The following is a 14168-nucleotide window of genomic DNA, read 5'->3' on the forward strand; positions in this document are numbered from 1 at the left end:
GTAAGTGTACCACATTTTCTCTATCCCCTTTTCGACTGAGGGACACCTAAGATGTTTCCAGTTTCTTGGCTATAACAAATAAAGCTGCTTTGAACATAGTTGAACAAGTGTCCTTGTGGTAGAATGGAGCATCTTTTAGATATATGCCCAAGAATGATATAGTTGGGTCTTGAGTTAGATTAATTCCCAATTTTCTGAGAAACCGCCATATAGATTTCCAAAGTGGCTGTACAAGTTTGCACTCCCAAAGCTGTGGAGGAGAGTTCTCCTTGCTCCACATCCTCACCAGCATCAGCTGTCACTGTGTTTCTGATTTTAACCATTCTGACATGTATAAGATGAAATGTGAGTCATTTTGATTCTCCCTGGTGACTAAGGATGTTAAACATTTCTTTAAATATTTTTCCGCCATTTGAGATTCTTTTGTTTAGATCTGTGCCCCATTTTTACATTGGATTTTTTGTTTTCTTTTTTAATGTCTAGTTTCTTGAGTTCTTTATATATTTTGGAAATTAACCCTATGCCAGATGTGGGGTTGGTGAAAATTTTTTCTCATTCTGTAGGCTACTGCTTTGTGCTATTGACTTTTGCCTTACAGAAGATTTTCAGTTTCATGAGGTCCCATTTATTAATGGTTGATCTACGTGCCTGTGCTATTGGTGTTCTGTTCAGAAAGTTGTCTCCTGTGCCAATGTGTTCAAGGCTATTCCCAACTTTCTTTTCTATCAGGTACAGTATAACTGGATTTATGTTGAGGTCTTCAAACCACTTAGACTTGAGTTTTGTACAGGAGGATATGTATGGATCAATTTGCATTCTTCTACATGCCGATATCCAGTTTGACCAACACCATTTGTTGAAGATGCTTTCTTTTTTCATTGTATAATTTTGACTTCTTTGTTGAAATTCAGGTGTCCATAGGTGTGTGGATTTATGTCTAGCTCTTGATTTGGTTCCACTGATCAACATGTCTGCTTTTATACCCAAACCATGCATTTCTTCTTACTATAGCTATGTAGTAGAGCTTGAAATCAGGGATGATAATATCTCTGTAGTTCTTTTATTATCCAGAATTGTCTTAGCTATCCTGGGTTTTTGTTTTTCCAGATTAAATTGAGTATTGTTCTTTCAAGGTCTGTAGATCCATGAGATCTTTTCGTCTTCTGATATCTCCTTCAATTTCTTCAAAGATTTGAAGTTCTTATCATACAGGTCTTCCACTTGCTTGTTTAGAGGTAGCCCAAAATATCTTATATTGTTTTAGCTATTGTGAAGGATGCTGTTTCCCTGACTCCTTTCTCAGCTCATTTATCATTTGTATGTAGGAGGGCTACTGTTTTTTTTAGTTAATCTTGTATCCAGCCACTTTATTAAAGGTGTTTAGCAACTGTCAGAGTTCCTGATAGAATTTTGGGGGTCTTATGTGTACTATCATATCTGCATGTGTGATTTAAGCTTTAGTGGTATTTCTTCTACACATGTGAGTGCCAGTGAAACAGTCTGTACCTGGCGACTTATTTTTTAAGACTATTGACTATTGGCTTGACAAATTGTGCAGACACAGGCTATCTGTTTCTATTTGTATCAATTTTGGTAGCTGGGACCTTTTGATGAATTTTTTTTACCTTATTTACATAATCAAAACCCCAGGCCTTGAGATGGAACTGTTTGTGTCATGCCTTTAGTATGTACCAGGTTAGTGGCGATGACCACTTCATTTTGATTTGGGTGTTTTGTGCCCTCATAGATTTTAGTCTGACTCCAAGTTTATTGACTTAAAATAATCACCTTTAAGAACCACCTTTCAATTTCATTGATTTTATGTGCAGCTCTACTTTCTGTGTGTGCACTACATGTGTTCCCGATGCCCATGGAGGTCAGATGCCCTGGAACTGGAGTTATCAATGGTTTCGAGCCACCATATGGGTGCTGGGACCTGCACCTATGTCCTCTGCAAGAGCAGTCAGGGCCTGGAACCATCTCGAGCCATCTTTTTTTTTAAAGCCCCTGTTCTACTGTTTTTATTGCCATTGATTTTTGTCCTCGTTTTTGTTTTTCCATTTCCTCTGCTTGCGCCAGACTTAAATTGCTCAATTTTTCTGGAACTTTCAGTAGTGCCAAGCCTGGGTTATTCATCTAAGGTCCTTCTTTTCCAGTGTGCATGTGATTCTAGAAGGTTTTCTCTGGATTCTCCTTTGCTATTACCTCACGAGTTTGTTCTGGTCTCACTTCCTTCAAAACACTTAAAATATCTCTTTATTTATCTTTATATTTCTTTGTTATTTTATTTAAAGTCTTTATGAGCAGAATAGATTTCAAAAACATTAGTAAGAGGTCTGGAGACATGGCTCAGCCATTAAAGGCTAGGCTTACAACCAAAACCAATGTTAATAAGATATGGTACATATTCGTGGGCAAGGTACTTCCAGTTAATATATTTATGCTAAAGTAATATAAGCACTTGGTGTCTTTATTATTATTTCAAACTGCTTTTTGCAAACTCTTTTAATTAACCCTTTGTTAATAATTTCCAGTTTAACTTATCATATCAATAATATTTTGTGTGGTTTCTGGTTTTTCTTAGCTCATGTGTGTGGTATGTATAGAGGTCAATATTGAGTGTCTGCCTCTGTTGCTGTCCACGTTATTTTTTGAGACAGGGTTTCTCATTGAACTTGTCTAATTGGCCAGGCTGGCTGGCTATAAAGTCTCTTCAGCACTGGGATTTCAAGTCCTGCTTTGCCTGCTTTTTACGTGGTTGTTGGGAGATGAAACTCAGGCTCTTATGTGTGCACAGCAAACAAGTCACAGATTAAGCTGTCTGCTCGAGCCCTCTTTCCAGTTTTTTTGTGATGTGCTTTATGGGCAAGAACACAGTCTGTCGTGCTGTGTGTTTCATATGAGCCTGGGGTGTGTGCTGCGGCCGCCACTGCCTCCACTGCTGCCAGTGATGATGATGATGAATTCTGCAAATGTCTGCTGACGACCGCACTGTCCCAGTCAGCCCCATCCTATTGATTTCCTGTCTGTTTGATTTATCAGTTAGTGACAGAGGGTGTGGAAGCCCCCGACTGTCATAGTGCTCTTCATGCCAGTGCCGTCTGCCTTTGCCATGTGTCTCCATGCTCTGCTGTGTGCACACTCAGACTGCTGCCTGCACACTCGGGACTGCTGCATGCACACTCAGATTGCTGCATGCACACTCGGGACTGCTGCCTGCACACTCGGGACTGCTGAATGCACACTCAGACTGCTGCATGCACACTCGGGACTGCTACACCTCTTGGAGAACTGCTCTCTTTTAACATTATGTAATGCTACTTTTTGTGGTGATAATTTTCCTTCTCATGAAGTTGTCTTTGCCTGAAATTAATATGGTTGTTGGAGCCATTTTTTTAAATTAGGGACAGCATGTCTTTATATTTAAAATGTACTTCTAATATTCAATTTATTGCACAATTGGCTCCCATTTCTTATCTGTTTTGGCAATTTGGTTTTTGTCGATGTAATTAAACCACTCACATTTAAAGTGGTTATGGTCTATCCTAAGCAGTTGTAACACTTTTCTCTTTGTAACCAGAGACTTTTTCTGCTTTCACTGACTAAACAGCATATTACACAAGTTTTTCTATTTTTGTTGTTAACACAGCACTGAAAATTGAACATAGAGGCTTGCCTATGTGAGGCAAGCATTCAGCTACTAACTTATATCATCAGCTCCTCATTCACTTTTTATTTTGAGACAGGGTCTAATTTAGCTGTGACTATAATGGCAATTTTTCTATTGCTGTGATAAAACACCATGACCAAAGCAGCTTAAAAAAAGAAGGAGTTTATCTGGGGTTAAGATTCCAGAAGGTTAGGGTCCCCGATACTGGGGACAGCAGACAGCAGACTTGGTATTTGGGGATGGAAGTTGAGAGCAGAAGGTTTATGTCTTGAACAACAAACCACCACATTCCATGCCCTGGTCCCCTTAGACTCAAGGCCACAAAATGCAAAGTAACTTTAGTGCAACTTCAAAAGTCCCCATAGTTTCTCAGTATCAACACTGTTCAAAAGTTCAATGTCTTTTCTTTTTTTTAATTTTATTGATTTTTATTGAGCTCTACATTTTTCTCTGTTCCCCTCCCTGTCTTTCCCCTCCCCTTCAGCCCTCCCCCAAGGTCCCCATGCTCCCAATTTACTCAGCAGATCTTGTCTTTTTCTACTTCCCATGTAGATTAGATCTATGTAAGTCTCTTAGTGTCCTCATTGGTGTCTAAGTTCTCTGGGATTGTGGTTTGTAGGCTGGCTTTCTTTGCTTTATGTTTAAAAACCACCTATGAGTGAGTACATGTGATAATTGTCTTTCTGGGTCTGGGTTACCTCCCTCAAAATGATGTTTTCTCTCTTTATCCATTTGCCTGCAAAATTCAAGATGTCATTATTTTTTTTCTGCTGTGTAGTACTCCATTGTGTAAATGTACCACATTTTTCTTATCCATTCTTTGGTTGAGAGGCATTTAGGTTGTTTCCAGGTTCTGGCTATGACAAACTATGCTATGAACATAGTTGAGCACATGTCCTTGTGGCACGACTGAGCATCCTTTGGATATATACCCAAAATGGTATTACTGGGTCTTAAGGAAGGTTGTTTCCTAATTTTCCAAGAAATTGCCACACTGACATCCAAAGGTGCTATACCAGCTTGCACTCCCAGCAGCAATGGAGGAGTGTTCCCTTTACCCCACATCCTCTCCAGCATACATTGTCATCAGTGTTTTTGATCTTGGCCATTCTTACAGTTGTAAGATGTAATCTCAGGGTTGTTTTGATTTGCATTTCTCTGATGACTAAGGATGTTGAGCATTTCCTTAAGTGTCTTTCAGGCATTTTAGATTCCTCTGTTTAGGTCTGTACTTCATTTTTTATTGGATTATTTGTTCTTTTGATGACCAATTTCTTGAGTTCTTTGTGTATTTTGGAGATCAGACCTCTGTCTGATGTGGGGTTAGTGAAGATCTTTCCCATTCTGTAGGTTGTCTCTTTGTCTTGTTGACCGTGTCCTTTGCTTTACAGAAACTTTTCAGTTTCAGGAGGTCCCACTTAATTGTTTCTCTCAGTGTCTGTGCTACTGGGGTCATTCTTAGGAAGTGGTCTCCTGTGGCAATGCATTCAAGTGTACTTCCCACTTTCTCTTCTATGAGGTTCAGTGTGGCTGGCTTTATGTTGAGGTCTTTGATCCATTTGGACTTCAGTTTTGTGCATGGTGTTAGATTGGATGTATTTTCATTCTTCTACATGTTGATATCCAGTTATGCCAGCACCATTTGTTAAATATGTTTTTTCCATTTGATATTTTTTGCTTCTTTGTCAAAACTCAGGTGTTCAAAGGTGTGTGGATTAATAGCAAGGTCTTCGATTCAGTTCCGTTGGTCCTCATGTCTGTTTTTATGCCAATACCAGGCTGTTTTAAGTACTGTAGCTCTGTAATAGAGTTTGAAGACAGGGATTGTGATGCCTTCAGAAATTCTTTTATTGTACAGGATTGTTTTGACTATTCTAGGCTTTTTTTTCTTTTCCATATGAAATTGAGTACTATTCTTTCGAGGTCTGTGAAGAATTTTGCTGGGATTTTGATGGACATTGCATTGAATCTGTAGATTGCTTTTGGTAAGATTGCCATTTTTACTATGTTAATTCTATCTACCCAAGAGCATGGGAGATCTTTCCACTTTCTGGTGTCTTCTTCAATTTCTTTCTTCAAAGATTTAAAGTTCTTGTCATACAGTCCTTCCACTTGTTTGGTTAGAGTTACTCTGAGATATTTTGTGCTATTTGTGGCTATTGTGAAGGGTAATGTTTCTCTGATTTCTTTCTCAGCCCATTTATAATTTGTGTACAGAAGGGCTACTAATAATTTTCAAGTTAGTCTTGTATCCTGCTACATTACTGAAAGTGTTTACGAGTTGTAGAAGTTCCTTGGTAGAATTTTTGGGGTCACTTATGTAAACTATCATATCGTCCACAAATAGTGAGAGTTTGACTTCTCCTTTTTTGATTTGTATCCTCTTGATCTCCTTTTGGTGTCTTATTGCTCTAGCTAGAACCTCAAGAACTATATTGAATAGATACAGAGAGAGTGGACAACCTTGTCTTGTTCCTGATTTCAGTGGGATCGCTGGGAGTTTCTCTCCATTTAGTTTGATGTTGGCTGTTGGCTTACTGTATATTGCCTTAATTATGTTTAGGCATGTTCCTTGTATCCCTCCTCTCTCCAAGACCTTTATAATGAAAGGATGTTGTATTTTGTGGAAAGCTTTTTTGGTATCTAATGAGATGATCACGTGGTTTTTATTTTTCAGTTTGTCTATATGGTGGATTACGTTGACAGATTTTCGTATGTTGAACCATCCCTGTATCTGTGGGATAAAGCTGACTTGATCATGGTGGATGATGGTTCTGATGTGTTCTTGGATTCGATTTGCCAGTATTTTATTTAGTATTTTTGCATCAATGTTCATGAGTGAGACTTGTCTGTAATTTTCTTTCTTAGTAATGTATTTCTGTGGTTTGGGTATCAGGGTAATTGTAGCCTCATAAAAAAAAGTTTGGCAATGTTCCTTTCGATGTCTTTTCTAAGACTCAACACAGGCTTTTAACTGTGATCCCCTGCAAACTCACAAAATCAATTACACATTTCCAATATACAATGTCACAGAATATTCATAGGAGGCAAAGTGAGAAAATACTGAGTCAAAGCAAGATTAAAAAAAAAAAAAAGCAACAGGGTAAAGTCCATAGCCTGTATCTCTATGCCTGATATCAAAGGGCATAGATAGCTCTACCCCCACCCTTCTTTCTCTTGAGCTGGTTCCATATGCTGTCTTCAGCTCTCCTTGGCAGATATCTCACAACTCTGGCATTCCCAACATCTTGAGGTCTATGCAACCCAGGTGTCACACAATGGCCTCTCAGGGCTTCTAGGCAGAGACTCCCCTGTCACACACCTGGCCTCAGTGACCTTTCTGTAACTGAAGAGGAAGATTCTATTACTGTCTAACTAGTGTCTCCATCATGACTCTAAAGTCAGAATCATACAGATGACACCGTCATGTTCAGCTGACAGTTCAAGATAGATTCCTGGCCCCTTGAGTGACATTGGCAGAAACTTTTTTTCGCTGTTCCTTTCTAGGAGCAGAGTATTTCATAGACTGTTTCCTTCCACAAGTAGGGTCTGGCTCTAAAGGCACCTTTCCCTTATTCCAATGCAGATCCGGCCTCTCCTTGGGGGTGCCAATCTCCATGACAACCAGACCCTCCCCTCCAGCACATGCGCACACACACACACACACACACACACACACACACACACACACACACACACACTGGGAAAGGGACAGAGAAGACTTCAGCATTGTTTTACCCCCTTGAGTGGGGACCAGGAAGCTTTCTGTAAAAGATGAGTCTGAAGATGCCAGGTGCCATGACTTGTCACAGCTGACTGCTACCACTGTGTCACGGAAGCACAGATAGTGTGGAAGGGACATTGTGGTGGCACACCTGTATTTACAGATATACCTGGCGACAGAATAGCATTCTTCTTTTGAGTTTTCCTTAATCATTAATAATAAAACACCTTGCCAACTGAACTGGCATAAAAGCAGGTAGGGGCAGGTTTGCCACATGGCTGCCCCTTACCTAGCTATGCTCTATGTCCCACAGCATCAGGGCCAGGTAGGGCCAACAACTGCATTTGCAGGTGCATCTTAGGGGCTGAAGGATGGCTCAGTTGGTAGCATGTTTGCTGCAGGAACGTGACAACACAAGTCCAGATCTCCAGTACTCGTATGAAAAGCGGGGTGTGGCAGTGCACGCCTTTAATCCCAGCACCTGGGAACAGAGACAAGAGGGTCCCTAGGCCTCTGTGCTAAAGCCTACTGGTGAGTCCAGAATCAGTGAGAGACTGTCTCAAGAAATAAGGTAGAGAGAGATCAAGGAAGCCACATGGCAGAAAGCTCCGGCCTCCTCATAGGTGAGCATGCATGTTGCAAAAAATGCAGTAGATACACACAGGCATACACCACCCATACTGGGGCATCTTATTCCTAAGCTTTGCAAGCACCTTATAGGAGACCCTCACTAAATGTTCAGAAATCAGCTTTTCTCAACTCTCTCCATATCCTGGAGCAGGTGTAATTAATATGATGTCCGCTGAGCAGACTGGACACCTGAACTTCACAGTCACATGCTAAGAAGTGACGGGATAGAGAATCAGGCTAAGACGCTTCAGCAGGTTCTACCAGGGGAATCTAATTGGTCTGAGAAACATGGAATCTGGTGCAGAGTCTCTGCCATTCATCAGAGGATAGATCTGAAGACGTCCCTCCAGACCAGGAGTTGGGCATTCCCACTGACCCTTTCCTTCCCAGGGGCATCATGTCTGAGGACCATGCCTATCCTCATCTTCAGGACCTCTGGCTTTTCCTCAATGCATGTCCTGGAGCCAACCTGCCTCGTGTGACTGCAGGTGTGTGTGTGTGTGTGTGTGTGTGTGAGTATGTTCACATGTGTGTGTATGTACGTGCATGCATGAGGGTATGTGCACAAGTGTATGTGTGTATACATGTGTGTGCATGAGTATATGTGCATGTGTGTGCACTCATGTCTGTGTATATGTGTGTGCACGCATGATGGTTAGTGATGCCATTCTGGTAGGACAAGATGAGATAGGATCTCAAATCATGCAGGAAATAATCTTTCTCAGGGGCAGGGACATAACTGCATTGTTAGGTCTGCAGACAGAACCCTGTAGGCTTGCCTTTGGGGGATTATTTCAATTATGTTTATTGATGTGAAAAGATCCATCTCAGCTGGGGGTGGAACCATCCCCTAGGTAGGTGTTCCAGGACTTTGTAAGATGGAGACAGTGAGCTGAGTACCAGCGCTCATCTCTCTCTGCTTCCTGACCTAACTGTGGATGTCATGTGACCAGCTGCATCACTCTCTTGCCGCCATGCACCGCCCCCCATGATGGACTGGACCCTCACACTGATGCATAGTGAACCATTCCTCCCCGATGTTTGTTTTTTTGCTGGTGTTTTGTTGAGCAGTGCACAAGGTAGCCCTGAAGGGACGTGATGGAGGACCCACCTAAGGGAGGGAGAGAGGTTGCTTTGAACACAGGCAGCTGACAATGGCAAGACCCAGAAGCTGGCTCCTCAGAGCTGGGCTTTTTGAGTAGTGAGTAGCAAGCTTCCTCCAAAAACAACAAAGGAGCATCTCAGCCTTGTGAGGCTGACTTGGCCCTATCCCATCCTGGATGACCTCCATAAATGTTCTCTCTGAGACAAAGGGAAGATGCCAAGTTCCAAAAGGGAGGAGATGGCATGTGACTGCTCTGGTGTCTCCAGGTTGAGCTTTGATGACCACAGGGCTCCCCGCTTCTCATGGTGCCCCCAGGTATCCAGATCTGAGTGTCATGTGCCTCTCTGCACATCTGTTCTCAGAATGACCATGAGAGGAGTAATGTCACCCCAATTTTCAAATGGCATGAGTGAGGTCACCTGGAGCTAGGACGGGAGGTCAGAGTGTGTGGCCCTGACACCTTGGCTGTTTCACCATCCCACTGAGGTGGAACCCATCCCTCAGGAAGGGCTGATTTTGTCTTCAGAAAGGTGAAAGAAAAATGCAGTTGCAGGAGGGCTACATGTGAGCATTGGCAAAGGGCAGGCATAGCCGCATTGTTAGATCTGTAGGCAGACCACTCCTCCTAGCTCTCCTTCCCTGGCTCCTGCTCCGCTCCTCTCCACTGTCCCTTCATTCTATCCTCTCTTTTCCCCTTGCCCTCCTCTCCTCTTTCTTCTCTGCACTGCTTTTTTCCCTCCCTCCCTCCCTCCCTCCTTCCCATGTCTCCAGCACCTCTGGCCTCATGCTCTGCCTTAGACATCAGTGGAACTCCAGAGCAGGGAGACATGGCCCTGCTTCTTGAGGTCACCAGTTGGTGGGAGATAAACTTGTCACTCACTCAAGGCCACACAGGGTGACAGCTGCTCTGAGGGAGGTCTATATGAGGTCCCATGGGAACACAGATCAACACCTGCCTCCTGCTATTTCCTGCCTGGCTGGCAGGTTCTGTTCCAAGTGACACTGGGTACGTACCGTCTCCCTTGAACATTTGATTCATTCCAATAAAACCCTTTCATCTGAATGCTGCTTGATGAAAATTCATCAATCAAACGATTCAGATCTCAGACAGAGCAATCCATATCCAGCCCAGCACTTGGCGGCAGGCTGGGGTGTCCTTAGCCACCTGCTTGGGTGAGAGCCTTTCCTGTCTTCTTTCTGGTGGGTTCTAGTCATAACTGACTGAGTACAGTGCTTCTTGGGAGCCCTGTGCTGTGCTTCCTGGGGGCGCTGAGCTTCCTGGGGGCGCTGAGCTTCCTGGGGGCGCTGCACTTTTTGGAAACATGCATTTTCATACCATGTGCAGAAGCACACCTTCATGTGGCCTGGCCCAGACCCCTCTGTGGGGTCTGGAGCTGTGTAGGCTTTGTGGGGCAGTCAGTATGAGGCAGCTCTTTTCTTGGGTTTCCTCAGAATAAGTGGGGGTAGGGACAAAGCAGCCTGAGGTCAAGTAGCTGAAGCAGGTGACATCAGCAAGGAAATCTGCATAAATGTTCTTCAGAAATGAAATATAAAATGACTACACACTCCACTTGTACCATCCCTGACTATTTACACAGAAGACACTTATCAACACGCCACAGAGATGTCATAATATGATTCATAAGAACCAAGGCAGACAATCAGCCTAGATACCTGTCTGCGAGGAACAGGAGATGCTCCTGGTGGAAAATATTAGATGTACGCACAAGGCTGCCCATTGGCCAAAGCTGGGGAGCTGGAATTGCTTACTCAGAAGCATTATGATAGCTGGTGGGTTCCAAAGGAGCACTGCCTAGTCACTCTTGGCTTTTTCCTTTTAAATGTGTGTGTGTGCATGTTCATACATGTATGTACACATATTGAGAGAAGACAATCTGTGTGTCATCTACCTCCTTTGAGACAGGGTCTCTCAGTGAACCTGGAGCTTATCAAATAGGCTCACTGGCTAGCAAGTAGGGATCTGTAGACAGACATTTCTAAGGGGGAAGTGCTGCGGAATAATTCTTTTGAACATTGTAAAAATGTGTTGCTCTCATTGTTAATAAAAAGCTGACTGGTTCTCATTGTTAATAAAAAGCTGACTGATAGCTAAACAGGATTTTCGGGGCATAGGGAATATTGGGAAGAAGGGAGAGTCAGAGGAGATACCAGGAGATGAAGAGCGAGCAGGATGGGATGTATGTATGTGAGGGCATACACGTAGATGTATAGAACCTCAGGGCAGCACATAGATTAATAGAAATGGGTTAATTTAAGTTGTAGAAGCTAGTTAGTAATAAGCCTGAGCTATTGCCCTAGCAGTTATAAATAATATTAAGTTTCCGAGTGATTATTTGGGAGTGCTACCTAGAGAGAAAAACTCCATCAACAGGAATTCTGTCCTCTGCCTCCCCAGCCCTGGGATTTCAAGTGTGTACCTCGATGTTTGGCATATTTAGGGGGGTTCTGGGGATTAAAGTCATGCCCTTGTGATTGAGTAGCAAGTGCTTTACTGACTGAACCATCCTCCCCATCCAGTATCCATGTTTTGATCATTTAAATGCATCCCAGTGACCTATACACTTCCCCTCTTGGAGAAGGGCACGGCATTACTGGCCACAGCCTACAACATGCCTGCTGGTTTGCCTACTTAAAGCACCTTGGATTTTCCTTGGAGTTCCTATGTTTGGGGCAGCAAGAGACTCTCTCTGGTGTGTCCCTGGAGGGCTTCACTCCTAATATACCCCAATGAAGAGTGTGGGCCCAGTGATGGCTTCAGGCCTCTGAGGTCTTAGAACCTGGGCTTTCTTTTGGTTAATCCTGTGACCATCACACCGTCTAAAGTTCTCCACATCTGAAGCAGGCGGTTGCTTTTCTCTCAGAACCCTGAAGACTGAACTCTTCCAAGCCGGATGGTTCTGGTTGCTTATTGCTTGCTCTTTTTTACATCAGCCTTGAAAACTGTTACAGCAGCAATGGTTACACGGCTTTCATTCTCACACATGGCCTGACACACCCATGTTCACCTCTCATCACCCTGTCTTGCCCCTCCCTACTCCCTGCTGCTCCCCGTCTCCCCAACAAATGGTTGCTCCTCTGCTTGTCTGTATTTTTGGCCTAGATTTTACAGATGCTCTCTTGTGTTTCTGAGTCTGCCTTATGTCATGCAACTTGAGGGCCTTCGGCTTCCTTCGTTTTCCTGCATAACAGCATTTTTTTTTGTGTTGGCTGAATTGTATTTCCTGTGTACACATTATATTTCTTTTATCCATGCCTTTGTTGATGGGCATCTAGGCTGAATCCCCTGTACCTTGATTAAAATGACAAGAGCCAGAGTAATGATGGCATCTCTGTGGACTGTTGACTGGGAAACCTTTGAGTGTTGGGCCTCATGAGGCCCAGTGTAACTTCCTGAGCCTAATTTAAGTTTGTGTGAGGCCCATGTAACTTCCTAAGCCTTGCTCGAGTTTGGAGACCTGTCTCTGGATATAACTTCCACACAGGAAGTGACTCAGCACAACCCATCCTAGGCCCACCTCTGCCCAACCACCACTAATGTGGCAGAATATTATTGGCCCTTGTTCCTTGCTCCTCCTCCGTCCATCCCAGGCTCCCCCCCTCCCCGCCCCATCTCAGCCTACATTAGTTCCTGTCTGATGTAATTAAAGGAGATCCTGCTTCAAAAGACTCCCTACTCAGTGTGTGTGTTCTCCCAGTGGCCAGGGGGAGGTCTGAGTCGTAGACATTTACCATCCCGCTCAGCCCCAGTGAAAGTCCTGTGCATCCAGCTCTGCCCCCGCCCTTTCTACCACAGAACCCGGCATTTGGTATATGATTAAATAATGTAGCTAGATTATAATCCAGTTAGTATTTGGTGACCCTCTAGACTGTTCTCCCCAGGAGCTACACCCATTTACATTTCCACCAATAGGGTAGAAGGGCTCTGTCCTAATTGTTGTTTTTATTGTTGTTTCTGTTGTTTCTTTCTGTAGTAAACACCAGTAGTTTAGGGGAGAAAGGTTTCTTGGCCCACGACTCCAGATTGCTGTCCATCACTGAGAGAAAGTCAAGGCAGGAACTCAAGCAGCTAGTTCCTTCACAGCCACAGCCTGGAGGAGAGGGAAATGAACGGATGGACCCTTTCTTGCTTGCTGGCCGTGCCTTAGCAAGTTTTCTCCACTCTTTTACAGTTTAGGATATCCTGAGTAGAGACTAGTACCGCCAACAGTGGGCTGGATCTTTCTACATTAACAATCAAGACAATCCCCCATAGACATGTCTACAATCCAGCCTGATCTAGATAGCTCCTCATTTGAGACTCCCTCCCCAGGTGACTCTAGGTTTTGCCAAGTTAAAACTAATAAACACGCTTCCTCACCCACTACATCCTCACTGACATTTGTCCTCTGTTTTATTGATGACAGCCATTCTGACTTGAGTGAGATGGAATCTCAACATAGTTTTGATTTCCCTTTCCTTGATGGCTAACCATGTTTCATACTCTTCATGTGTTTATTGACATTGTGCACTTTTTTTTTTTTTTGTTTTTGAGACAGGATCTCTCTATGTAGCGATGGTTGTCCTGGAACTTGAAGTGTAGACCAGGCTGTCCTTGAACTCACAGTGATCTGCCTGCCTCTGCCTCCTGAGAGCTGGGATTAAAGACCTGCACCATCAGAACTGGCTCTGTGATCCTTCTTTCTTTCTTTCTTTCTTTCTTTCTTTCTTTCTTTCTTTCTTTCTTCCTTCCTTCCTTCCTTCCTTCCTTTCCTCCTCCTCCTCCTCCTCCTTCTTTTTTTTCCTCTCCCTCTCCTCCCTCTCCCTCTTCTCCTCCTCCTCCTCATTCTGAGAAATGTTATGCTTAATTCATTGACTCATTTATTTATTAGATGATTCGTGTTGTTTTGGGGGTGTTTAATGTTCTGAGCTCTTAGTACATTCTGGATGCTAATGATCGGCTGTCTAGCTGGCAGAGGGCTTCTGCTACCCTCTAAGATGACTTTTCACTCTGATAAACTCTTCCCTATGCTGTGAAAAAT

This window comes from Arvicola amphibius, chromosome 5 (assembly GCF_903992535.2).
Source record: "Arvicola amphibius chromosome 5, mArvAmp1.2, whole genome shotgun sequence".
Classification (NCBI taxonomy): Eukaryota; Metazoa; Chordata; class Mammalia; order Rodentia; family Cricetidae; genus Arvicola; species Arvicola amphibius.